General features: G+C 40.9%; 1 pseudogene; it reads left to right on the top strand.

Annotated features, from left to right (window-relative positions):
• Window positions 1-7,909: 7,909 nt before the first annotated feature.
• Window positions 7,910-12,826, top strand: LOC118937885 (annotated as a pseudogene).
• Window positions 12,827-26,224: the final 13,398 nt, after the last annotated feature.

The following is a 26,224-nucleotide window of genomic DNA, read 5'->3' as shown; positions in this document are numbered from 1 at the left end:
TCCTTGGGATGTTTAAAGCTTGGGAAATCTTTTTGTATCCAAATCCGGCTTTAAACTTCTTCACAACAGTATCTCGGACCTGCCTGGTGTGTTCCTTGTTCTTCATGATGCTCTCTGCGCTTTTAACGGACCTCTGAGACTATCACAGTGCAGGTGCATTTATACGGAGACTTGATTACACACAGGTGGATTGTATTTATCATCATTAGTCATTTAGGTCAACATTGGATCATTCAGAGATCCTCACTGAACTTCTGGAGAGAGTTTGCTGCACTGAAAGTAGTAAAGGGGCTGAATAATTTTGCACGCCCAATTTTTCAGTTTTTGATCTGTTAAAAAAGTTTGAAATATCCAATAAATGTCGTTCCCCTTCATGATTTTGTCCCACTTGTTGTTGATTCTTCACAAAAAAATACAGTTTTATATCTTTATGTTTGAAGCCTGAAATGTGGCAAAAGGTCGCAAAGTTCAAGGGGGCCGAATACTTTCGCAAGGCACTGTATATATATATATATATATATATATATATATATATATATATATATATATATATATATAAATGAAATATCACATTTACATAAGTATTCACAGCATTGTATGAGATCTCCAGTTTCTTAGCAATTTACCCATGGAATGGCCTTCATTTCTCAGAACAAAAATAGACTGACGAGTTTCAGAAGAAAGTACTTTGTTTCTGGACATTTTGAGCCTGTAATCGAACCCACAAATTATGATCCTCCAGATATTCAACTAGTGTAAAGAATGCCCGTTTTTTTACTTCTTTAATCAGAACAACAGTTTACAGCTGTGCTAACATAATTGCAAAAGGGTTTTCTAATGATCAATTCGCCTTTTAAAATGATAAACTTGGATTAGCTAACACAATGTACCATTGGAACACAGGAGTGATGGTTGCTTATAATGGGCCTCTGTACGCCTCTGTAGATATTCCATTAAAAAAACTGCCGTTTCCAGCTACAATAGTAATTTACAACATTAACAATGTCTACACTGTATTTCTGATCAATTTTATGTTATTTTAATGGACAAAAAAAAAATGCATTTCTTTCAAAAACAAGGACATTTCTAAGTGACCCCATACTTTTGAACGTTAGTGTATAATTCATTTTTTTCAAAACGTTGACAAATTACGTTCAAACAACATTGATTCAACCAGCTTGTGCCCAGTGGCTCTGTCCCGGCATTTGAACCACAGTTCCCCATGAATGGTAATGTGTGTAATCAATCATTCAATCAATACACTTGAACTACTTTTTATCATTTGATACAGAATAATTAAAGGCACAATCCAGACATTCTCTGCTCCTTGCCTCAACAAGACGAAGAACAAACACAATCGACTTGAGACAAAGTAAAGGAAAACAAAACACGGTGTGTGTTATTCTTTATGTGTGGGTGTGTGTTTCTGTGACAGAGAGTGAGATGAGTAAGATAGTAATGTGCATACATATGTGTGTGTGTGTGCATGCCTGCGTGCATTTGTGTGTAAGGTGCATGTGTGTGCATGCTTGTGTGTGTGTGTGTGTGTGTGTGTGCGTGCGAATGCATGTGTGTGTCTGCAGAGCACACCCTAGCCACTCAACTTACTTTTGAGAGTTAGAATAGTAGAACACACAAGGTGCAATTCTGGAATTTGGTTGTGCATCAGCAGTTTTTCTCTTTTTATGTCAGTCAGTGACAATCACTCAATTAGCCCATGTCAGCTCATTTTTTTAGATTGGTATGTTAGCTGACTGGACTATCTAAACTTGTACTAATCATGGTCGAATTACCGACCAGGCACGCAGGGCACTTGCCCAGAGGCCCTGACCTCCAGGGGGCCCTCATTGATTTTATTCGTCACTCTCACTCAAATATCATATTACATGACATAACTCAGGGCAAGATTATTAGAATATCAATAAATTAGCTTCAAAACCTGCAAATACTGTCTCTTCACCCCATGGGAAAGGTGCAGAATTACAAGAAATTAGCTGTAAAACTGCACATTTGTCTCTCCACCCCATTGCAAAATGAGTAGAATTGCATGAAAACAAGTTATACAACTGAAACATCTTCTCTCTGCTAACATGGGAAAATGTGTTGAATTGCAGTAAACTTGCTTAAAAACTGCATCACTTTCTCTACGCCCCATGGCAAAATGTGTAGAATTGCAGGAAATGTACTTTGTTTCTGTTTTGCTTAGGCCCCCAAAAAGCTAGGGCCGACTCTCTCTCTCTCTCTCTCTGTGTGTGTTTAGTCAGAGGATGCTATATTAGGTGACAATGTGGTTGATTGATTACAGTGGACAGTAATCCTGCCTAGAGATTATCCAGGTGGTATTAGGGCAACTGGGAGTGTGGCACAAGCTATTCCTGAACTGGAGAACATAGTCCAACAGGAGATCTCACTGTCTCTACATACAACACACTGTTGTGGAAACTCTTAAACAGGGACATTCAAAGTCAATCTTAAATTAATCATTGTTTATTGTCAGCGCGTTGGAGAGGTTCCAACAAACTTGATGCACCAGAGTGAACATCTGTCAGGAGCGCTAACGGGGCAGTCCCATTAGTTCTCTTCTGTACTGACAAGTCATATTTGCATGACTTAGCTTATTCATCATTCATGTTTGCTTCATTCCTGTGAAAAAACAATAATGGGTCATGCATGTGACAGACCAATACCTCACAAGGCTTCTTCTCTCTAAGTTGATACCTTGAAACTGTGATATAGTTCTCAAAACAAGGGTCTGGGCGTACTGCCAAATTGCAGATACTGATAGTGAGGATTCGTTCAATAAGTCACTTACATTAACACGGATATTGGTTTATAGAAAAGCGCAAACATTGTACACAGAAATGTATAATATAGAAATGCACCAACATAAAATTTTGCATCACATTCCGTCCTCTTATCACTTGTGTGATAATAGACATTACATTTTAATGTAGGCATTTAGATTTTAGCTTCTATATCAAAATATTCTATACTCCTTTTAAAGTAAGGGAAATCAACACAGAAACTTCATAATTCCAAACCCTTCATTCTCAGTTCTCCAAGTCAATTAGTATAGTAATTGTCACGCCCTGACCGTAGATTGCTTTGTATGTTTCTATTTTTGTTTGGTCAGGGTGTGATTTGGGTGGGCATTCTATGTTTGTATGTCTAGGTTTTTGTATTTCTATGTTTCGGCCGGGTATGGTTCTCAATCAGGGACAGCTGTCTTTCGTTGTCTCTGATTGGGAATCATACTTAGCTAGCCTGTGTTGCCATCTTAGTTTGTGGGTAGTTCATTTCTGTTTAGTGTTATTCACCTTGCAGGACTGTTTCGGTTTTCCTTTTGTTGTTTTGTTTATTCAGTGTTCAGTGCAATTATTAAAGATGAACACGTACCCTACTGCATTTTGGTCTGATGATTCCTCTTCTTCCGATGAAAGCCGTTACAGAACTACCCACCACAAACGGACCAAGCAGCGGGGTAACAGGGAGCAGAAAGTGTTGGACTCATGGACATGGAAGGAGATATTGGACGTCAAGGGACCTTGGGCACAGGCTGGGGAATATCGCTAATATCTCATACCAATGAGATTGGTATGCACCAGATGTCCAGTGCTCCCCCACAGCCCGGTTCGACCTGTGCCTGCACTCTGGAGGGGCCGGGCTTAAGAGGTCATCCAGCCTGGAGGAGTGGTGCCAAGGCTGCGCACCAGAGCTCCAGTGCTCCCCCACAGCCCGGTTCATCCGGTGCCTCCTCCACGCACCAGGCCTCCTGTAGGTCTCCCCAGCCCTGTGGCAGCCCCACCCACCAGGCTGTCTCTCCGTCCTCTCCCTCCAGGTTCTCCCTTCACTCCGGAGCTGCCAGAGTCGCCCTTCACTCCGGAGCTGCCAGAGTCGTCGCCCTTCACTCCGGAGCTGCCAGAGTCGCCGCCCTTCACTCCGGAGCTGCCAGAGTCGCCGCCCTCCTGTCCGGAGCTGCCAGAGTCGCCGCCCTCCTGTCCGGAGCTGCCAGAGTCGCCGCCCTCCTGTCCGGAGCTGCCAGAGTCGCCGCCCTCCTGTCCGGAGCTGCCAGAGTCGCCGCCCTCCTGTCCGGAGCTGCCAGAGTCGCCGCCCTCCTGTCCGGAGCTGCCAGAGTCGCCGCCCCTCAGTCCAGAGGCGTCCTTCAGTCCGGGGTCGGCGGTGAGGGTCCTCGCTCTAGAGGCATCACCTAAGTGGGCCGAGCCAAAGGTGTAGCGGGGTCCACGTTCCTCACCAGAGCCGCCACCGCGGAGTAATGCCCACCCAGACCCTCCCCTGTAGGTTCAGGTTTTGCGGCCGGAGTCCGCACCTTTTGTCACGCCTTGACCGTATATTGCTTTGTATGTTTCTGTTTTTATTTGGTCAGAGTGTGATTTGGGTGGGCATTCTATATTTGTTTGTCTAGGTTTTTGTATTTCTATGTTTCGGCCGGGTATGGTTCTCAATCAGGGACAGCTCTTTCATTGTCTCTGATTGGGAATCATACTTAGGTAGCCTGTGTTGCCATCTTAGTTTGTGAGTAGTTCATTTCTGTTTAGTGTTTTTCACCTTGCAGGACTGTTTCGGTTTTCCTTTTGTTGTTTTGTATATTCAGTGTTCAGTGCAATTATTAAAGATGAACACGTACCCTGTAGCATTTTGGTCTGATGATTCCTCTTCTTCCGATGAAAGCCGTTACACTCCAACATAAGCGTATGTAAACCTCCGAGTTCAACTATTTGTAAATGATGAATGAATTACACCAGTATTTTTATATCAGATAAAGATACCCCAAAACGTATAGTCATATTGAACTTGATAGACAACTGGTTCAAAGCAAATAAGTTGTCAAAAATGTGCATATGTGATTTCTTACCTAAAATTTAAAAAAACATTTCCATGAGGATATCTGCATGTCCAATATGCCATATACAATCTTCCAAGTTCCTAGGAATCCACAACTGGAAAGATCACGTCATTTGTCTCCAATAAAATTGTGAAGGGTATTGGTGTCATCAGAATAATTCAGCATCTCATCTCCAGAAAAAAAAAACATTTAGAATCTGTATTACACCATGACACAGTATTTCCATTCATCTCCTAGTGCAATTTAAGTAGCCTAACCTCAACAATACATAAAAATGTATCTGCTCCTAGTTTCTCTCCATATTCTTCTTCAATTCAATACTCAAGTTCATTATTACTCCGCAAGAATTGCCAATGATCTCACTGACTAATACAGGACAAGACAAAGTCAGTTTTTCATTAAAACAGACTTCCTTTTTTTCTGGAACTGTCTCCCTGCTTGAACGGCCCCCCTCGAGCACCTATTTGGTTCCTGCATGAACGCCTCACCGTCGTTAACAGAACTGTTGGAAAATAGTACCCGTCTGGCAGGGGCAAAGGGCACTGTCTACCAGTCGCCCCTGCCACACGCTAGAACAGAAGGCGAGAGGCTGGGGTGACACCATGAGCTAGCTAACTAGTTAGCTAGCACACAGTGTGGCCCCCGCCTTCTGCCTACCGGTCGCTAGCTCAGCAGGCGGGAGGCTGGGGCACACTGTGTGTTGCCTAACTAGCTAGCTTGCTAGTTAGGGACACCATTTGCTAGCTAGCACATGTGATAGATGCTAGCTAGCATCTATCACACAGTGTTGCCCCCGCCTGCTGTGTACCGGACTAGCTGGCTAAGCTAGCACACAGTGTTGTTCGCTAGCTAGCTATCATTGTCGCCCCCTCCCCTTCTTCGGTGGAGTTTATAGGCGGTTGGCATCCAACGTCATTGTGCATTAATGCCACCTACTGTAATGGTGCTCCCCCACCTGTTCTAGCTTATAAACTGACCAATAGAAGTATAAAGAGGGGTTCCAGCAGATGCAGGAATGCCCAAATGTAGGAATGCCCCAAATTGCAGGCAGCAATTACACCCTTCTCATTTTTTTTCACCCAACTTTAACCTAAGCCAACGTCATGGTTAATTTTTTTGTTGATATCGCGTTGAATTCAGTTAGTTGACAACTCAACCAAATGTAAATGTTTAACTTGCACCTGTGCCCAGTGGGGTGTTTACGAGTGCAATTCACTATGGATGAGGCGACAGTCGTCAAGTCTCAGAGCACAAAATTATTCCACCCTATCTTTTCAGTCAGACCTAGTTTCGACCTAGAAACCCTCCTGTTCCTTAGGGCCTTACTACATGGGTGCCAACTACAGGCCAATTGCCAAATGCTTTTGGGAATTTGGGCAGAAAATGTTAACATTGATCAACTGAGGCAAAAAGGACTATGTCAGAGTTTAATTCAATAAGAGAAAATCTGCAAAATGGAGAGTAGAAAATAAAGAGAAGGGAGGGCCAGAACAGTACCCTAATGTTTGGGAAATGTGTCATAAATGTGTCGACAGTCATAAGACGGGGACTTCAAATATGGCATGTCAAGGGAACTAGGCTAGGCTATTGTTCAGATGGGTTAAATGGAACAGTAAATGAAATCTGGACACTGACTCTAGGTCTAGAACCTCTCACATAGCCTAATAAAATATGAACAAAATGAAGCAGTTCTTGTGAAAATTCTACATCAAATGTACATTTTGGGAACAGGGGTGGAGAAATGTGCTAGGGCCTATCTTTATCAACATCATAACAGCTAGTAGGCTATTTCATCCAAATAAAATATGTATCGTTTTCACAGCTTTTAGTTCCCTTAAAACTGGTCAAAATGATCTCATTTGGAAATTTTGCATGGAATATATTTCCTGTTTTTTTGTTGTTGACTTATTGCATGTTCTCCCCGGACTGTAAATGTCTTTGCTGCTCAAGAGAAGCAGATATGAAAGATAACTTTACCAATATCACTTAGATTAAAGCATTCTATCGATGTATGACATATTTTCTGGTGAGCAAGGGTTTAGGCTCTTTATCAATCCATCAATCAATCAAATGTATTTATAAAGCCCTTTTTTACATCAGCCGATGTCACAAAGTGCTATACAGAAACCCAGCCTATTTAGTATTCTAGGGAAACAAGTAAAGACAGAAGAGCTGAATGTATAGACAAGTTGTCTAACATAGCCTACCAAATTGTCGGAAATATTAAGCAGGAACATAGGTCTATCTAAATAAGGCTTTAAAAAAGATCCTGCACGCCCTATCAAAAAAATTACTGAATGTAAAGCGCATTTTATATTTTTGCGGGTTAGGGTCGGGTCAGGTCTCAGATTTTCACTTAATCACATATAGTCGGCCCGTTGCGGATGGGTTATGAACAACTGACCCGCACATCACTAGCACACACACACACACACACACTGATAACCATATTCTAAATTGTTTAAGCCTACTGTCTGATATGGGGTCTTCAAAAAACTCATCATTCATCTCACCTCCTCAATATAACAATTGTTTTAATTAGAGATGCTTGACTCACAGAGATATATGTAGAAATGTGTCAGGGACTGACTGGTGAACTTGGTTGTTACAGTGAGGTGTGCTCTCTGTAAGAAAGACAGTGATTTATTTTATTTTTTATAAACGCCTGCTCAAGAGGAGAGCCCACATCGGATCAGAAGTAATAGGTACTATCCTGTCTTAAAGCCACAAATGAAAACCGTTTGAGGACACTGAGTCAAATAAGTCAATATATAAACTGAATAAACCAACGGATGACTTATATTTATATACAACGCCAAGAAATGTGTATGCTTTTTCTTTCGTTGCTTTGGAACATCCACAGACAGGATCATATACTTTTTTATTGAGATTTTGCTGACAGCTAGTGGTTGATTTAACAAATTGCTTTGCAGTGGCTAAACTGTGAAGTGAAGTGATTGGTTGAAGAACTCCACGCTGATTTGCTAGAAGTCTTGACCATTTGACTCGTGGTTCCTCCCACACTCGGATGTTGTGCTGTTCGATTGCTCCTATGCCGGTGATGGGAAGTTGTGATTATTTACATGAGATGGTGTTTTGCACTAGTTTTGGCAAATAAATATGAAATAAATGGCATTTACTAGGTCAAGAGCATGCTGCGTGAGGGGAAAGAAGTGTGTCCCTTCGCAGAGGATAGTTTCAGACGCTTTTTCTGTCCCAGAGTAACACATGTACGGACTCTGCTGGCTAGAGAGCAAGAGCTAACGTTACTCACCGCTACTCTGAAAGGTAAAGTTGTCTGTTTCAGGTACCAATACCTCCAACAGAAAATCAGACCTGTTGCTAAAGAAGTACATCTACATACCAGGTGAAGATGAGAGCTCCGTAATGTATCCTGCTACTGTTGCATTATTGCTACACTGGTGAACTTGGTTGTGACAGTGAGGTGTGCTCTCTGTAAGAAAGACAGTGATTTTTTTTATTTTTTATAAACGCCTGCCCAAGAGGAGAGCCCACATCCGCTCAGAAGTAATAGGTACTATCCTGTCTTAAAGCCATAAAAGTTAATCGACTCATACAAGTTCAAAATGTGCGTGCGTGTGTACAAAATGTGTAACGTCAGTCAACTTGCTAATTAATGTATGTCTGTCTCTTCAGTTGATGCAGAGATTGTATCAACTGATGCTATCAACGAATCCCCACCAAACAGGGGGCTGGTCGTAGGCATAACGTCCATCAAGATATTCTTAAATGCCCCACCCTTCTCCTAGTGAGTGGATTTGTACACATATCCAACCCATACACATATCCTCCATGGGTCATGTTCATTAGGCAACACTGTAGGACAACTGGAAAAAAGCTTTTCTCCTGGGCAAGTTCAGACAGTGCCTCCATGTTTCTCCATCTGTTTTACGACATTTTCTTATATTTCTTGACTACTGAACATAATATGACCCTGATCACTTCTCTCTGTCTCTTTGGTATTTGAAAGTGTATTCATCCATCACTGTATCCATAACACAAAGCCACTCTGTTCCTCAACATCTACTGTGACTACAAGCCATGGTCAGAGTTTAACCTGGAGTTCATTGCACATAAGTTATCTGTCACCCGCTGCAGTTGAATCACATAGAAGTTAACACACAATTCCCTTCTGGTATTCACGTAGTTCTGCAGGGTTGTGTTAATTAAGAACACCATAGTAAAGTGTTTCAAAATGTTATATGATGGAAAACAACAGTTTCTTATTGGACAGTTCAGATAGTAGCTCCCCCTTTCACTTTGTTATGAATAATTTTCTTCTGTTTAGTGCCTAGTGAACATGATTATAGCCTATTGCTTTGTCTTCTTAGAGAGCTGTCTGAACCTGGAGCTGCAGTTCACCCCCTTCCAGCTTTACCGCAAAGAGTAGTATTGTACACACTACCGTGACACAATCTCAATCGCACTCCACACTGCCCTTTTTCACTATGTGAGAATGCTGTTCATTGACTACAGCTCAGTGTTCAACACCATAGTTCCCACAAAGCTCATCACTAAGCTAAGGACCCTGGGACTAAACACCTCCCTCTGCAACTGGATCCTGGACTTCCTGACGGGCCGCCCCAGGTGGTAAAGGTAGGCAACAACACGTCTGCCATGCTGATCCCCAACACTGGGGCCCCTCAGGGGTGTGTACTTAGTCCCCTCCTGTACTCCATGTTCACCCATGACTGCGTGGCCAAACACGACTGCAACACCATCATTAAGTTTGCTGACGACACAACAGCTAGGCCTGATCACAGACAATGATGAGACAGCCTATAGGGAGGAAGTCAGAGAACTGGCAGTGTGGTGCCAGGACAACAACCTCTCCCTCAATGTGAGCAAGACAAAGGAGCTGATCGTGGACTACAGGAAAAGGCGGGCCGAACAGGCCCCCGTTAACATTGACAGGGCTGAAGTGGAGCTGGTTGAGAGTTTCAAGTTCCTTGGTGTCCACATCACCAACGAACTTTCATGGTCTATACACACCAAGACAGTCGTGAAGAGGGCATGACAAAACCTTTTCCCCCACAGGAGACTGAAAAGATTTGCCATGGATCCCCAGATCCTCAGAAGGTTCTACAGCTGCACCATCGAGAGCATCCTGACCGGTTGCATCACCGCCTGGTATGGCATCTGACCGTAAGGCGCTACAGAGCGTAGTGCGTACGGCCCATGTCATCACCGGGGCCAAGCTTCCTGCCATCCAGGACCTACATAATAGGCGGTGTCAGAGGAAAGCCCGTAAAACCAAAAGACTCCTTAACGGCTTCTACCCCCAAGCCATAAGACTGCTGAACAATTAATCAAATGGCCACTGGACTATTTACATAAAATGTATAAAAAAGCCTGGCATGATGATACCATGTTTATCCCTTCCTTACATTGTTAATGACATGAATAACAACTCTGCCAGAGTGTAGTGTGGAGATGGATGCAGTGAGACAGTGTTTCTGCTCAGTGGTCATGACCAGTGGATTCATCTTTACAAGGAAGTAAGCCTATGTGCCTGTGTGTGTGTACAGTGAGTTTTGTAATGTTTGGTGTGGGAGACGAGTAAACATCTTTTCTCTCCAATAGAACTCTTCCTTTCACCAATTTGAAGAGCAGCCAGTGGAGACTCATCCCTGAGCTGCCCAGCAAGTTAGTTTGTGTTCCCTCTGTCTGCTGTTGCCTCTCAGTTGTGTGTGTGTATTCACTGTGCCCTCTTTCTGCAGTGTGTTGTGGCTGGATGTGCTGAGTATCCCCGGCGGTCGTCGTCTCTCAGCCAGCTGTCAGAACAGCTGCGTGGGCCTGGCTCTGGTGGACCAGACTGTACCTGGTGAGGATGGCCTATACACAATTTACAAATTACCCCATCAAAAATTGCGCCCCAATTGGTACTTTATTCCATATTTAGTGCTCTACTTTTGACCAGCGTCCATAGGGCTTTGGTTAAAAGTAGTGCACTATATAGGGTTAAGGGTGCCATTTGCGACCTAACCTAACAGTGGCCACCTTGCTCACTCTCTCTTACTATGACTATACATAGCTAGCAAGGTAACAAAGGTGGTACTTTGAGTGGACTATCCCTTTCACCAAAAAAAACAAGGCTGGATGTTTAGCTACATCACTTTGGAATGCATTGAATTCCTGTGTTTGTTTGTTTTTTCCATTGTGGTCACCCATCCATCTTGTGTCTGTTTTTACATGCGTCCACACGGATTAGATGTTGGAGAGCATCACATCACTACTGCAATCAATCTCAAACACCCACTTTGTTAAATCCCCCGTCTGAAATGATTAGATGGGAGGAGAGAGCATTTGGTCAGAACCTCTCCCTAGCCTAACATTGGGCTAGGTGGAGCTATTGGTATATTCAGGTATGCTAACTAGTCACCTTTCGGCGAAATCCGCTGTTTTGAATCCAAAATAGGTGACCTGTGTGATTCGTGTAGATCCGATGAGAAAAGTTTGGGCGAGGGGGTGGCTTTGGATCACTACTGGCTGTATGCGAACGAGTGATGCGTGTTTGTGGCAATACTGTCTGTATCCAAAGCTCAGCCCATTGTTTACAGAACAACAGAATGCAGCACGCGACTGAAGAGAGAAGAGGCAACAATTAGCTAATTATAGCATCAGCGCGCGCTCTGGAAAGAGAGGAGAGGGCAATGGCAGTTTGCCAGCTAACAGCAGCGTGTCTCCTGAACGATAACAAAGAGGTAGGTGAGAAGCCTGACCATGGGGGCGAGAAAGTGATGAAGCGTATTTCATGAGCTGTAACCTAAAAACAACTGGCATTTGGAAAGTTTTAGGTGAGGGAGAAAGTGTGGTGGAACAAGTATTGTTACCATTGCTAGTTTGATCGAATTCTCCGTTAGTTAGCCAGAAAAATGTTGAGCAACATTAGCCAACTTTACTGATCAAATAATTGAGTTATGGTCTGAAAATTTGATGGCTAATGAAGTCAGCTAGCTAACGTTACAACATCAGGTGAGCGAACGTTACTAACCTAACCAATTCGCTCTAGTATTAACTGGTATACGGATCCTTGCTGTTCCTCAAGTTATAACGCGTTAGTAGCTTTCTGGACCCTGGCAATCCGTGAAATGTTAAATAGCTAATGAACTAACTATTATCTGTGAACTAACGTTTTCCCTCTACAGTATGTGGTCAATTTAGAATAAGAGAAGTAGGTGAAAATGAGTCGTTACTTCAGGGATTCAGGGATCAAGTGTAGCTGGAGCTGGGCCTGGCTTAAACTGGATGCCACCATAGAGTTGAAAGGAACACCACATACCTAACCTCTTTCTCACTTTTTCAATACAGTGGATAAAAAGGGGTATGCCAGGTGTACTCTCTGCCTAAAAGAGATCAATTATGCCAACAAAGGGTATCATGCTCTGTTGGCACAATGTAGAACAGATGTCCACAGGCAGACAGTGTACAATGTAATCATGTGCAGTGTAGCCCAAATATATTGTTTTTGTTGTTTTGAACTTGACAGTTACACGTGTGAGTGAGGGGTGATTATTACATTTTTTACTCGGTGAACGTTATTTTTGTACACATGTAGCCTTGTGCACTTGATCGATGTCTACTACAGTGGCCACTATAATAGAGAAAAAAATAGAAAGCCTGTTTGTTTCATTCTGTTTCAAGTGCAACATTTAGATGTGTGTGGTCACAAGCGTTCTATTATAAAGGCTGTCATGGTTAACTGCAATATTAGTGTTTTTTTTTCTTCTCAAGACTTGAGTGTCATTTGTGGTAAATTCTGGCCCACAAATAACATTGGATTGCTTTCTTTAAATTTTTTAGCTGTGAGTTAGGTTCACGCGACTGATCATGTAGATCATATTCTTTGTTAATTAATTAATTAATTCAGTGCAAAAAAAAAAGTTTAACCTTTTTTGGCCCCTCACCAGTTTGCATCCCTGTATATTGAACATTCTATGTAGAGGTGGGAGAGAGGGAATGTTTGGTTACACTGACAATCGTTGTGGAACTGTGAAAAATCACAAAAAAATGAAATGTAATAATAGGATTAATTGAGAACAGCGACATAAATACTTTTTTCAGAAGTTGAGGTCGTTGGTTACAACCTCCTGGTGACCAACACTGTAGATATGGCTGTTGTTTACAGGTCAGTATCACAGGCCTATTACAGACCTGACAACATGCACGCATTTTGCGTACCGACTACGCAATTCTCTGTCCATGTACTCAGGTGCGAGAGCCGAGTTAAAAGTATGTATGAATGAATAGAGCCTGATTTATTTATTTTTAACAACAAAAAAAAAACGTTTTAATAAAAAATAAATCCACTGAGTAAATCTAACATCCCGATTCTCGAGCTGCAACACACAGACGTGTCAACGGACATGGAGATGAATACATCATTATTCGACGTCGCTACCCCGTGTCTGCCCCTCCTGTTTGTTGTGATGCTGAGTTTGCCGACTGTCATCTGTACGTAAACACGTGGACAAATCCCATTTCGACTCTGTGTGTTGTGGAAAGGTAAACACAAAATGTTTCAAGCTAACGTTAGCGAACATAAGATGGACATTCAGTGGGCTCTAAAGAGCCAGCAGTTCACTCGCATTTGCTAGTGAAAGAAATTAAATGCAAATGTGCGAGTGTGATATGAACTCAGCAAAAAAAGAAACGTCCCTTTTTCAGGACCCTGCCTTTCAAAGATAATTTGTAAAAATCCAAATAACTTCACAGATCTTCATTGTAAAGGGTTTAAACACTGTTTCCCATGCTTGTTCAATGAACCATAAACGATTAATGAACATGCACCTGTGGATAGGTCGTTAAGACACTTAACAGCCTACAGGCGGAAGGCAATTAAGGTCACAGTTATGAAAACTTAGAACACCAAAGAGGCCTTTCTACTGACTCTGAAAAACACCAAAAGAAAGATGCCCAGGGTCCCTGCTCATCTGCGTGAACGTGCCTTAGGCATGCTGCAAGGAGGCATGAGGACTGCAGATGTGGACAGGGCAATAAATTGCAATGTCCGTACTGTGAGACGCCTAAGCAGCGCTACAGGGAGACAGGATGGACAGCTGATCGTCCTCGCAGTGGCAGACCACATGTAACAACACCTGCACAGGATCGGTATATCCGAACATCACACCTACCGGACTGGTACAGGATGGCAACAACAACTGCCTGAGTTACACCAGGAACGCACAATCCCTCCATCTGTGCTCAGACTGTCCGCAATAGGCTGAGAGAGGCTGGACTGAGGGCTTGTAGGCCTGTTGTAAAGCAGGTCCTCACCAGACATCACCGGCAACAACGTCACCTATGGGCACAAACCCACCATTGCTGGATCAGATAGGACTGGCAAAAAGTGCTCTTCACTGACGAGTTGCGGTTTTGTCTCACCAGAGGTGATGGTCGGATTCGCGTTTATCGTTGAAGGAATGAGCGTTACACCGAGGCCTGTACTCTGGAGTGGGATCGATTTGGATGTGGAGTGTCCGTCATGGTCTGGGGCAGTGTGTCACAGCATCATCGGACTGAGCTTGTTGTCATTGCAGGCAATCTCAACGCAGTTCGTTACAGGGAAGACATCCTCCTCCCTCATGTGGTACCCTTCCTGCAGGCTCATCCTGACATGACCCTCCAGCATGAGAATGCCACCAGCCATACTGCTCGTTCTGTGCGTCATTTCCTGCAAGACAGGAATGTCAGTGTTCTGCAATGGCCAGTGAAGAGCCCGGATCTCAATCCCATTGTGCACGTCTGGGACCTGTTGGATCGGAGGGTGAGGGCTAGGGCCATTCCCCCCCAGAAATGTCCGGGAACTTGCAAGTGCCTTAGTGGAAGAATGGGGTAACATCTCACAGCAAGAACTGGCAAATCTGGTGCAATCCATGAGGAGGAAATGCACTGCAGTACTTAATGCAGTTGGTGGCCACACCAGATACTGACTGTTACTGTTGATTTTGACCCCCCTTTGTTCAGGGACACATTATTCCATTTATGTTAGTCACATGCCTGTGGAACTTGTTCAGTTCATGTCTCAGTTGTTGAATCTTGTTATGTTCATACAAATATTTACACATGTTAGGTTTGCTGAAAATAAACGCAGTTGACAGTGAGTGGACTTTTCTTTTTTTGCTGAGTTTACAATTAATTCTGCTTCCAATTAGTTGTATTTTCCACGTGACATTACGAGGATCACGCAACCTGATAGACTGTAACTGTACGTCACAAAAAGTATAATAAAAAATAAATATAAACATCTTGGTATTAAATGGAGTCGGGAGTTTAGAAGACTGCGCGATTGAGAATGAATGAGTGTCTGGTATTGGCTATAGAGGCAATGCTTCTAAAATGCCTTTGCATTAGATTTGAGATTTTATCAATTTAGAAAATCTGAAATGATGTATGCCCTACAAAGAAATACAATAGGCACCTTTACATAGGCTGAAACACCTGACTCTTCTAGCGAATAGTGTTTAAATTCCCTTTGTGGTAGCCTACTTAAACTTTGTGTAGCCAGTTTGCAGTCTGTGTTGATGCGATCTTTTGTTTTTATGTTTGCAAAATTATTTAGCTTTTTTAGTGTTGATTAGGAACCGTTTCTAAAAAGCCAATACTTGTGAGCTGGCCCTAGTGATTGGATCTTGTTAGTGACTTTTACCATATGTGTAAAAAGAATGCTGTCAAGATAGAAAGTATTCCATCCTTTTATACACTTGATTTGGTACAATTCTGTAATTGCGATCAGACTCATAAACAGCGCGCACGAGTATGGTGGGGGAAAGAAAATCCAAATCCAATTTGCTGCGCAAATTTTCCCAAGTGGCTTGGCCTATGCCCTCCCAGACCCATCCATGGCTGCGCCCTTGCCCACTTGTGTGGAATCCATAGATTAGGGCCTAATGAATTTATTTCAATTGACTGATTTCCTTATATGAACTGTAACTCAGTGAACTCGTTGAAATTGTTGCATGTTGCGTTTATACTTTTGTTCAGTATATATAATACCGACTGAGACTATGTCCAAGTTAAAACCAGGCCTTCAGTGTCCGGTCTGGACGGAGTAAAACCTCTAGCTTACATAAAATTGTTTCATAGGTAAAGATTCCAAGCAGTACATCTCTCCATTATAGCGTAAATCTATATACATGTGTTCAATTAAACATCTACTAATGTCTGACAAGATTCCTTACATGAATACAAGGCCAAAAAAGATGCAACACCGTTTGTGTGGTCATTACAAAAAGTACAATTTGAATATAGGTTTTTCTGCAACTACTTCATATAGTGGTTTGCAGGATAATAGTTATGAATAATTTAAAAATGAACTTCCTTAATTTTGTTAATAAGTAGGTACAGTGGGGCAAAAAAGTATTTAGTCAGCCACCAATTGTGCAAGTTCTCCCACGTAAAAAGATGAGAGAGGCCTGTAATTTTCATCATAGGTACACTTCAACTATGACAAACAAAATGAGGGGAAAAAAAATCCAGAAAATCACATTGTAGGATTTGTAATGAATTTATTTGCAAATTATGGTAGAAAATAAGTATTTGGTCAATAACAAAAGTTTATCTCAATACTTTGTTATATACCCTTTGTTGGCAATGACAGAGGTCAAACGTTTTCTGTAAGTCTTCACAAGGTTTTCACACACTGTTGCTGGTATTTTGGCCCATTCCTCCATGTAGATCTCCTCTAGAGCATTGATGTTTTGGGGCTGTTGCTGGGCAACACGGACTTTCAACTCCCTCCAAAGATTTTCTATGGGGTTGAGATCTGGAGACTGGCTAGGCCACTCCAGGACCTTGAAATGCTTCTTACGAAGCCACTCCTTCGTTGCCCGGGCGGTGTGTTTGGGATCATTGTCATGCTGAAAGACCCAGCCACGTTTCATCTTCAATGCCCTTGCTGATGGAAGGAGGTTTTCACTCAAACTCTCACGATACATGGCCCCATTCATTCTTTCCTTTACACGGATCAGTCGTCCTGGTCCCTTTGCAGAAAAACAGCCCCAAAGCAAGATGTTTCCACCCCCATGCTTTACAGTAGGTATGGTGGTCTTTGGATGCAACTCAGCATTCTTTGTCCTCCAAACACAACGAGTTGAGTTACCAAAAAGTTATATTTTGGTTTCATCTGACCATATGACATTCTCCCAATTCTGGATCATCCGAATGCTCTCTAGCAAACTTCAGACGGGCCTGGACATGTACTGGCTTAAGCAGGGGGACACGTCTGGCACTGCAGGATTTGAGTCCCTGGCGGCGTAGTGTGTTACTGATGGTAGGCTTTGTTACTTTGGTCCCAGCTCTCTGCAGGTCATTCACTAGGTCCCCCCCGTGTGGTTCTGGGATTTTTGCTCACCATTCTTGTGATCATTTTGACCCCACGGGGTGAGATGTTGCGTGGAGCCCCAGATCGAGGGAGATTATCAGTGGTTTTGTATGTCTTCCATTTCCTAATAATTGCTCCCACAGTTGATTTATTCAAACCAAGCTGCTTACCTATTGCACATTCAGTCTTCCCAGCCTGGTGCAGGTCTACAATTTTGTTTCTGGTGTCCTTTGACAGCTCTTTGGTCTTGCCCATAGTGGAGTTTGGAGTGTGACTGTTTGAGGTTGTGGACAGGTGTCTTTTATACTGGTAACAAGTTCAAACAGGTGCCATTAATACAGGTAACAAGTGGAGGACAGAGGAGCCTCTTAAAGAAGAAGTTACAGGTCTGTGAGAACCAGAAATCTTGCTTGTTTGTAGGTGACCAAATACTTATTTTCCACCATAATTTGCAAATAAATTTATTAAAAACCCTACAATGTGATTTTCTGGATTTTTTTCTCATTTTGTCTGTCATAGTTGAAGTGTACCTATGATGAAAATTACAGCCCTCTCTCATCTTTTTAAGTGGGAGAACTTGCACAATTGGTGGCTGACTAAATACTTTTTTGCCCCACTGTATGTGTGGCAACATCCAAACTTTTCCAACAGGTATTATAGACATTATCAACAAAACCATTCCAATAAGGCATGGCATAAGGTATGGATACAACTTCCTGCTGAAACGAGGCTCGTATAGCTCTATTGTTGTTGGACCAAAAGAAAAATGAATCTTTCCTACTGGTGAGTCAACAGGATTAATCGTAGGTATGTTCTGAGTGTCAGGTCTTGATGCGTTCCAGAATAATAAAGCAACACGTGATGGAATGGCATCTAAAACCATTGAAAAATCTTTAGGTGTTACAGGGATCTTTTAAAGTGATAAGAATTCCTTATAATTAAGTAAAATACACTCTCCATTTAAAAATTGGCTCACCAATTGGATATTATTTCAGAACAAATATAAAAATATATATTAAAAAAGTATTTTTATACAATATGTCCTGATTATTCCATATATAATATCTGTGTGGATAAAAATGATGCTTATAAATTAAGTGCCATGACAAGAAAAGTGCCATCCCGGTGAAAAGCAGAGTTTCACTGGAACTTTGTCAATACTATAATTGCAAACCAACATGAAGTTAAGACCACCAAAAGTGGAGAAGACATGATGAGGAATAAAGTTCTACATAGTAGTGGGTCTTCTTTGGAATTGTTTTATCCAATTGATCTTAAAAGTATTGTTTAAGGCAGTAATGTCCAGAAAATTCAGCCCACCATACTCATAAGTACAACACTTTTCGTATTGTAATGGGTACGGTTTCTCCACAGAAAGTTTAAAAGCATCTGGTCTATCTCTGCTTATTTTACTGTCAAGATATAAAGATAGAGCAGCATATGCTAGCCTAGAGAGACCCTCAGTCTTGGTTATTAGGACTTTTCCTTTTAACCCTTTCACACGTACCATCACACGGGTGTGATCGTTCTACAGTGGTCCCTGAAGCGTACGATCACACCCGTGTGTTTAGAACACTCGTTTAGAATGCTCATTTAGAATGGCAGTTTCGAATGACGCAACAATCAGCGTTTGAGCTGGCAACACTTTTTTTCAGAAACTATTTACACAAACACAGTCTTTACAAAGTTATGTCCAGAATGTCAGCAGTTTATTTTTGGATGCATTGTTCAGATATTCACAGAAGTAAATATAGCATAACACAATCATCCTAACCGGAAAAATGTAGGCTACATTTGTCCTAGCGCTGAGGAAAGATTGACCCAACACAAGCAGTCATATTTTCTAACTCTCGGCTGACATAAACTACAATATGAATTAGCTAATAGCAATATATAATTAATCACATCACAGGTGAGCTCACCATTGATCGAAATAACTAGGTAAAACACTTTATAGAAATTGAAAGTAATCCGACGATTAGTTTCAGCGCGCAGCCATGCATTTTTTCCTCACAGAAACCGAAGATAATAAGAGAAGAGGAGATGAGTTTGATCTGTTTATAGTATGCATGTTGAAGGGGTGTGTCATCTACCGTCGTTCACATCCCATCATTAATTTCCAGAAGTCCTCAAAAAAATTTGTGAACTCTTACTCACCTCATTTTGTTATAACATCTTTGGTCAAACAGACGTGAATCCCAGAATGCATTGTATGTCAACAAACATGGCTACACAGCTGGAATTAGCTTAGCTCATCATAATCAGTACAACCTTCAAAAAAGTATTTTACACACATATGTGCCCATTACAATCTGTGCAAGAATCGGAATGCATGATTTGTCACCTAGAATTGAAAACGTGAATAAAACCGTAAATACACAAATAATTGCCACACAAAACATTTTCTGATAATGATTTATTGATACAAGTGGCGCGTGCTGACAGTCAACCACATAACCTCCCACTCTGCGCCATTCAGTGTTGTTGTTTATGTATGTTGCTAGTGAGCTAAGCTGTAGCATTAACAATGTCTTTCAAAAGGAGACAACTCACAAATGTGGAAATTCTGGAGATTTTTTAAAATTCTGACAATGAGTCTGAGTATGAAAGTCAGGAATCAGATTCTGACAGAGGAGCTGCCCCCCAACCTTGTAGTCATTGAGAACCCTGAATCTGAATTTCCCTTGTCCATTGAGGAAGTACCAGTTCCCTTTGAAGATGCTGGTGGTGATGGAGGCAGACCGACAGTGGATAAAGTACAGGAGTTCTGTGGTAGCTGGAAGGCCACCAGTCATTTCTCCCCTCCTGGCCCTGCTGTTTGCTTTGACGAGTCCCAGTCTGGAGTGCAACGCCCCTTGCCATTTCCAACTGAGGCAGAGTGCTTCAAGTTGTTTCTGAGAGAGGAGCTGGTGGGAGACATAGTTGAGGAGACCAATCGCTATGCCTTAGAGCTACAGGAGAAGAGAGAGACAGGAGTGAGGGGGAAACTCGCTAAATGGGTGACAACCACAATTAGTGAAATGTATACCTTCCTGGTGACAGTCCTTCTCATTGGAATAGTAAAGAAGAACTCCCTAAGATAATACTGGTTTACACAGGGTCCACCACTGACATCCAACATTATGAGGGGCTTGGGGTGTCCGGGTCCGTGGTGATGACCATGCTGGCTCCTCATCTCGGCAAGGGACACACTTTGTACGTGGACAATTGGTACAGCAGTCCCACACTCTTCCAGCATCTGCAGCAATAAGTGACTGACTGACCTGACAGGTGATCTGACATGTGACTTGCCATGATACTATGCCTTTAGAGATGGGGGTGGAAATGCAGTTGTTGTTCAGTCACTGCATGAATATTAAATATGGGTTATGCATATTCAGTTTTTTGTCCTCTAGTAAAACAAGTTGTTGAACCAACTACCAATACTGCAATAAAATAGATGACTATTACATATTGGCATATGTGTTTTCTTGCTGTGTTTTCATCCAGTAAAACTGTTAAAGAGTGTACGTTAGCATACAAAAGCTGTCCTCATTCTTCAGCTCCAAAGATGTCCAGCTCCAGTTATAATATTGGCAAATAATGTTTCTGGTTTCTGAAAGTACAGAATAAAGAGGAATTATTCATTAGAATACAATATAAGGATATAGCAATAAAACAATACTACAAAGAAGTAACATAATAAACACTGCTATAAAAAATAGTTTATTGCATTGACAAAATCACAGATTTGAGTTATAACAGTAAGAAACTAACTTTTGAGCTCCACAAGGGGGCAAGGCAGGGCAGAACAGAGCTATGCTGAATAGACCAAATAAACAAACCATGGTCATATTTTTATTTATTTAACTAGGCAAGTAATTTAAGAACAAATTATTATTTACAATGATGGCCTACACCGGCCAAACTTGGACAACGCTGGGCCAATTGTGCGCTGCACTATGGGACTCCCAATCACAGCCAGTTGTGATACAGCCTGGATTTGAACCAGGGTGTCTGTAGTGCCATAGACCGCTGTGCCACTTGGGAGTCATAAGGCCAGGGTAGCTTCAAAATACAACACAAGCTAATAGTTTTCTGACGCAACTAGCATTGTTTTACAGAGCTAATAGAATAATGTAGCTAGGTAAGCATGATTGACAATAACACCACAAAGGTTATAAAATGTGTAACGTTACCTCACGTGTCCGCAGTTATAAGGAATATATTATGATCTACAGCTACAGCAGAAACGGCATACGGAAACTATTATTATAACTATTATAACGTAATAAGGCACTTACTTTGATAGAAACGCAGCCTGGATTTGAACCAGGGAGTCTGTAGTGACGCCTCTAGCACTGAGATGTGGTGCCATAGACCGCTGCTCCACTTGGGAGTCATAAGGCCATGGTAGCTTCAAAATGCAACACAAGATAATACTTCTCTGACGCATTTAGCATTGTTTTACAGAGCTAATAGAAGAATGTGGCTACATAAGCACGATTGACTATAACACCATAAAGGTTATACAATGAGTAACGTTACCTCACGTGTCCGCGGTGATAAAGAATATACACAAATATATTATGCTCCATACATGCAGTACGCTACAATAGAAATGTGGAATGGAAAATGTGAACATGTGTGCAGACGGGAGATGAGCTGCAGACGTGAACTGCACAAACAATTGGGAAGTGCTTGGGGAATTTTGTCCGTGTCAGAAATGTCCCAAAAATGTAATTATCCGCAAAAGTAAAAATGACTATTTTTATGTGAATGAATGAGGAGGCGGAACACACCTAAATTCAAACTGTTTTTAGAAAATAAAAACTTGTTAGAAAATCATTTGAAATTGAAGTTAAAACAACCTATACATATAAACAGTCTGCGTGCTTTAGTTTGAGGGCAGCGCGGATAAAATGTACTGTTACGTATAAATCACATTCTGGAATGGAGAGGACATTCTAACATCACGTGCATAAAAAAACTCATGCTGGGGCGACCGTTAGAGATATTTGGAACTCACGCATGAAAGGGTTAAAGATAAGTCCATTGATTTAGCTTCTTCTGGGTTTTTTTTAATAAGAGGGTTAACATTTAGCAAGCCTCTAGAGTTCTAATCCTTAGTAATGGTTATGCTAAATATGTAAACTCTTCTTTCAACAAGTGGCTATTTGGACATAAATTATGGACTTTATGGAACAAATCAGTCATTTATTGTTGAACTGGGATTCCTGGAGTGCCTTCTGATGAAGATCATCAAAGGTAAGTGAATATTTATAGTGTTATTTCTAACTTCTGTTGACTCCAAAATGGTGGATATTTCTCTGGCTGGATTGGGCTCTGAGCGCCGTTCTCAGATTATGCTTTTTCCGTATAGTTTTTTTGAAATCTGACACAGCGGTGGCATTAAGGAGAAGTCTATCTTTAATTCTGTGAATAACACTTGTATATTTCTATCAATGTTTATTATGATTATTTCTGCAAAATCACTGGATGTTTTGGAATCAAAACTACTGCACATAACGCGCCAATGTAAACTGAGATATTTGGATATAAATATGCACATTATCAAATAAAACATACATGTATTGTGTAACATGATGTCCTATGAGTGTCATCTGAAGATCATCAAAGGTTAGTGATTCATTTTATCTATATTTCTGCTTTTTGTGACTCCTATCTTTGGCTGGAAAAATGGCTGTGTTTTTTTGACTTGGCAGTGATCTAACATAATTATATGTTGTGCTTTCGCTGTAAAGCATTTTTGAAATCGGACACAGTGGGTAGATTAACAAGAAGTTTATCTTTCATTTGCTGTATTGGACTTGTTAACCTCTCTGATCTCCCCATCCCGGATCCGGTATCAGGAATACAGACTCAAGCTCATTACCATAACGCAACGTTAACTATTCATGAAAATCTTAAATGAAATGAAATAAATATGCCATCTCTCAAGCTTAGCCTTTTGTAAACAACACTGTCATCTCAGATTTTCAAAATATGCTTCTCAACCATAGGAAAACAATAATTTGTGTAAAAGTAGCTAGCTAGCGTAGCATTTAGCATTAGCATCCAGCACGCAACATTTCAACAAAAACATAAAAGCCTTCAAATAAAATCATTTACCTTTGAAGAACTTCTGATGTTTTCAATGAGGATACTCTCAGTTAGATAGCAGATGCTCAGTTTTTCCAAAAAGATTCTTTGTGTATTAGAAATAGCTCCGTTTTATACATCACATTTGGCTACCAAAAAAAAACGAAAATTCAGTCCTCAAAACACAAACTTTTTTCCAAATTAACTCCATAATATCGACTGAAAACATGGCAAACGTTGTTTAGAATCAATCCTCAAGGTGTTTTTCACATATCTCTTCATTGATATATCGTTCTTGGAAGCATGGTTTCTCCCCTCAATCAAATGGAAAAGTACAAGCAGCTGGCAATTGCGCACCGAATTCCACGCAGGACACCAGGCGGACACTTGGAAAATGTAGTCTCTTATGGTCAATCTTCCAATGATATGCCTACAAATACGTCACAATGCTGCTAACACTTTGGGGGAACGACAGAAAGTGTAGGCTCATTCCTTGCGCAATCACAGCCATATAAGGAGACAATGGAAAACAGAGCTTCAGAAATCTGCTCATTTCCTGGTTGACGCATCATCTTGGTTTCGCCTGTAGAATGAGTTCTGGGGCACATACAGACAATATCTTTGCAGATTCTGAAACTTCAGAGTGTTTTCTTTCAAAAACTGTCAAGAATATGCATAGTCGAGCATCTTTTCGTGACAAAATATCGCGCTTAAAACGGGAACGTTTTTTATCCAAAAATATAATAGCGCCCTTAGAGATCAAAGAGGTTAATGTGTGAAAGTTACATATTTCTAAAAAATGTTTTTGAATTTCGCGCTCTGCCTTTTCAGAGGAATGTTGTCGATGGGTTCCGCTAGCGGAACGCCTGCCCTAGAAAGGTTATTAAACAATTTAAAGACAATGCTACCAAATACTAATTGAGTGTATGTAAACTTCTGACCCACTGGGAATGTGATGAAATAATTAAAAGCTGAAATAAATCATTCTCTCTACTATTCTGACATTTCACATTCTTAAAATAAAGTGGTGATCCTAACTGACCTAAAACAGGGAAGCTTGTTACTAGGATTAAATGTCAGGAATTGTGAAAAACTGAGTTTAAATGTATTTAGCTAATGTGTATGTAAACTTCCGACTTCAACTGTATGTATATTATCCAGTTTATTTAATATACATATTATCCAGTTTATTTAATATATACATTATCCAGTTTATTTAATCTATATATATTATCCAGTTTATTTAATCTATATATAGTATCCAGTTTATTTAATCTATATCTATTATCCAATTGATTTTTATCTATATCCATTATCCAGTTTATTTAATCTATATATTATAACGTTTATTTAATCTATATATATTTTCCAGTTTATTTTGTAACTCAATCAGTTCCATCTTCGCCTCCCCTGTGAAGCCGGCTGTGGACCTCTGAGAAAGGGAAGTTCTCATAATGATCACCTTTTCCTCCTTAGCTCTTCTGGTCTTAGCAAGATTACCACCATATTTTCTAAGGTATTTGGCCACTTCAAATTTAAAGAGCTCCCACCCAGTTCATGCAATAAGATTTTTCTTAACAAGCCCTTTCCCAAAAGTGTGAGAGCAGTGCTTTAACTTCAAACTTATCTATATAATTATTTAATAAGGAGCTATTTAGCTTCCAGCTTTACCAAGTTATCAGGGGTAAATATTTTGACAACAATGTGAATGGCCCTATGGTCTGTGAGGGGAATAGTACAAATATTTGTAGTAACACAAATATTTGTAGTAACACACGAGCAATACAATTCAATATAAGCCAATAATCTATTCTGGACTGTTTGGAACCTGTTTTGTCACTCCAAGTGAATGATCGTCGGCCGGGCAATCTCTTTCTCCATAAGTTCAAACTTGTCCATAAAAAGTATTAAACTCAAATTCTAATTGGTTGGCCTACCTGGTGGCCATCTAAATTGAATTATCATAGCAATGTTAAAGTCCCCTCCTATCAATAATAACGAATTGTGAAATTGAGATAACCAATGAAATATATGTTTCTCTCCAGATTCAAGCAACTCATCATTCTCATGTTTGGTGTTGTACCCGTAGAAGTTTACAGTAATGAGTGTAATGTCATTGTAACTGATCACAAGACAAATAAAGTGACCAAAGGGGTCACAGTCCGAATGTAGAATATTACCACCAAAGGTATTTTTCATTGTAATTGTCTTGTTTTGCACACTTTGTACAAAATAATGAAATGCAGTACTACAGGATATTTCTTAACGTAGCTCTTTATTAGCTAGCTATAACTGGCATGTTCACCTATCGTCAACCAGGATCAAACTGCCCATAACCATCATTTGGGTGGTCTTAAATAATCATAGCACAGTATAACATGGTGGTAAAATGCATCCAATTACAATTCAGTATGTTTACACATATGAATATTACATCCCCCTTCTTTTAAAACAAAAGAAAAATGTTTACATATTCTAAGCGTTTCTTTTGAATACATGCTCTGTAATTTGAACTCAAGGTAAGTAACCATTTATATTGCATACTACACCAACTGAATCAACATAGACTCTGAACAATGATCCAACATACTGTTACTTTTCAAACAAGATATTCTCAGCAACTCAGCTTTCACTGTAGAAATAACATCTTAACATTTCAAACAAATACAATACCAAAGCATTTCAAGTGAACTTTCAATAACAAGTTTACAGTCTGGAACTCTTTTAGGGCAGCGATCCTCCTACACCCTTTGACGTTTCACAGATCTAGGACAGCTCTGGGCTTGACCTCTCATCCTGACCTTGTGCGATATGATGCTGAGCATGCTTCTGTGTCAGTCAACAGTTATTGTGGTGTTGCAGGTAAGTATGGTGTGTGTTTAGTCCATCACATTCTCTTTCAGGGGAACAGTTCATCTCATCAGTGTGTTGTTCTT

This window comes from Oncorhynchus mykiss, chromosome 12 (genome assembly GCF_013265735.2).
Source record: "Oncorhynchus mykiss isolate Arlee chromosome 12, USDA_OmykA_1.1, whole genome shotgun sequence".
Classification (NCBI taxonomy): Eukaryota; Metazoa; Chordata; class Actinopteri; order Salmoniformes; family Salmonidae; genus Oncorhynchus; species Oncorhynchus mykiss.
The sequence above is the reverse complement of the archived record's forward strand: the minus strand, read 5'-3'. Positions and strand labels throughout refer to the sequence as shown.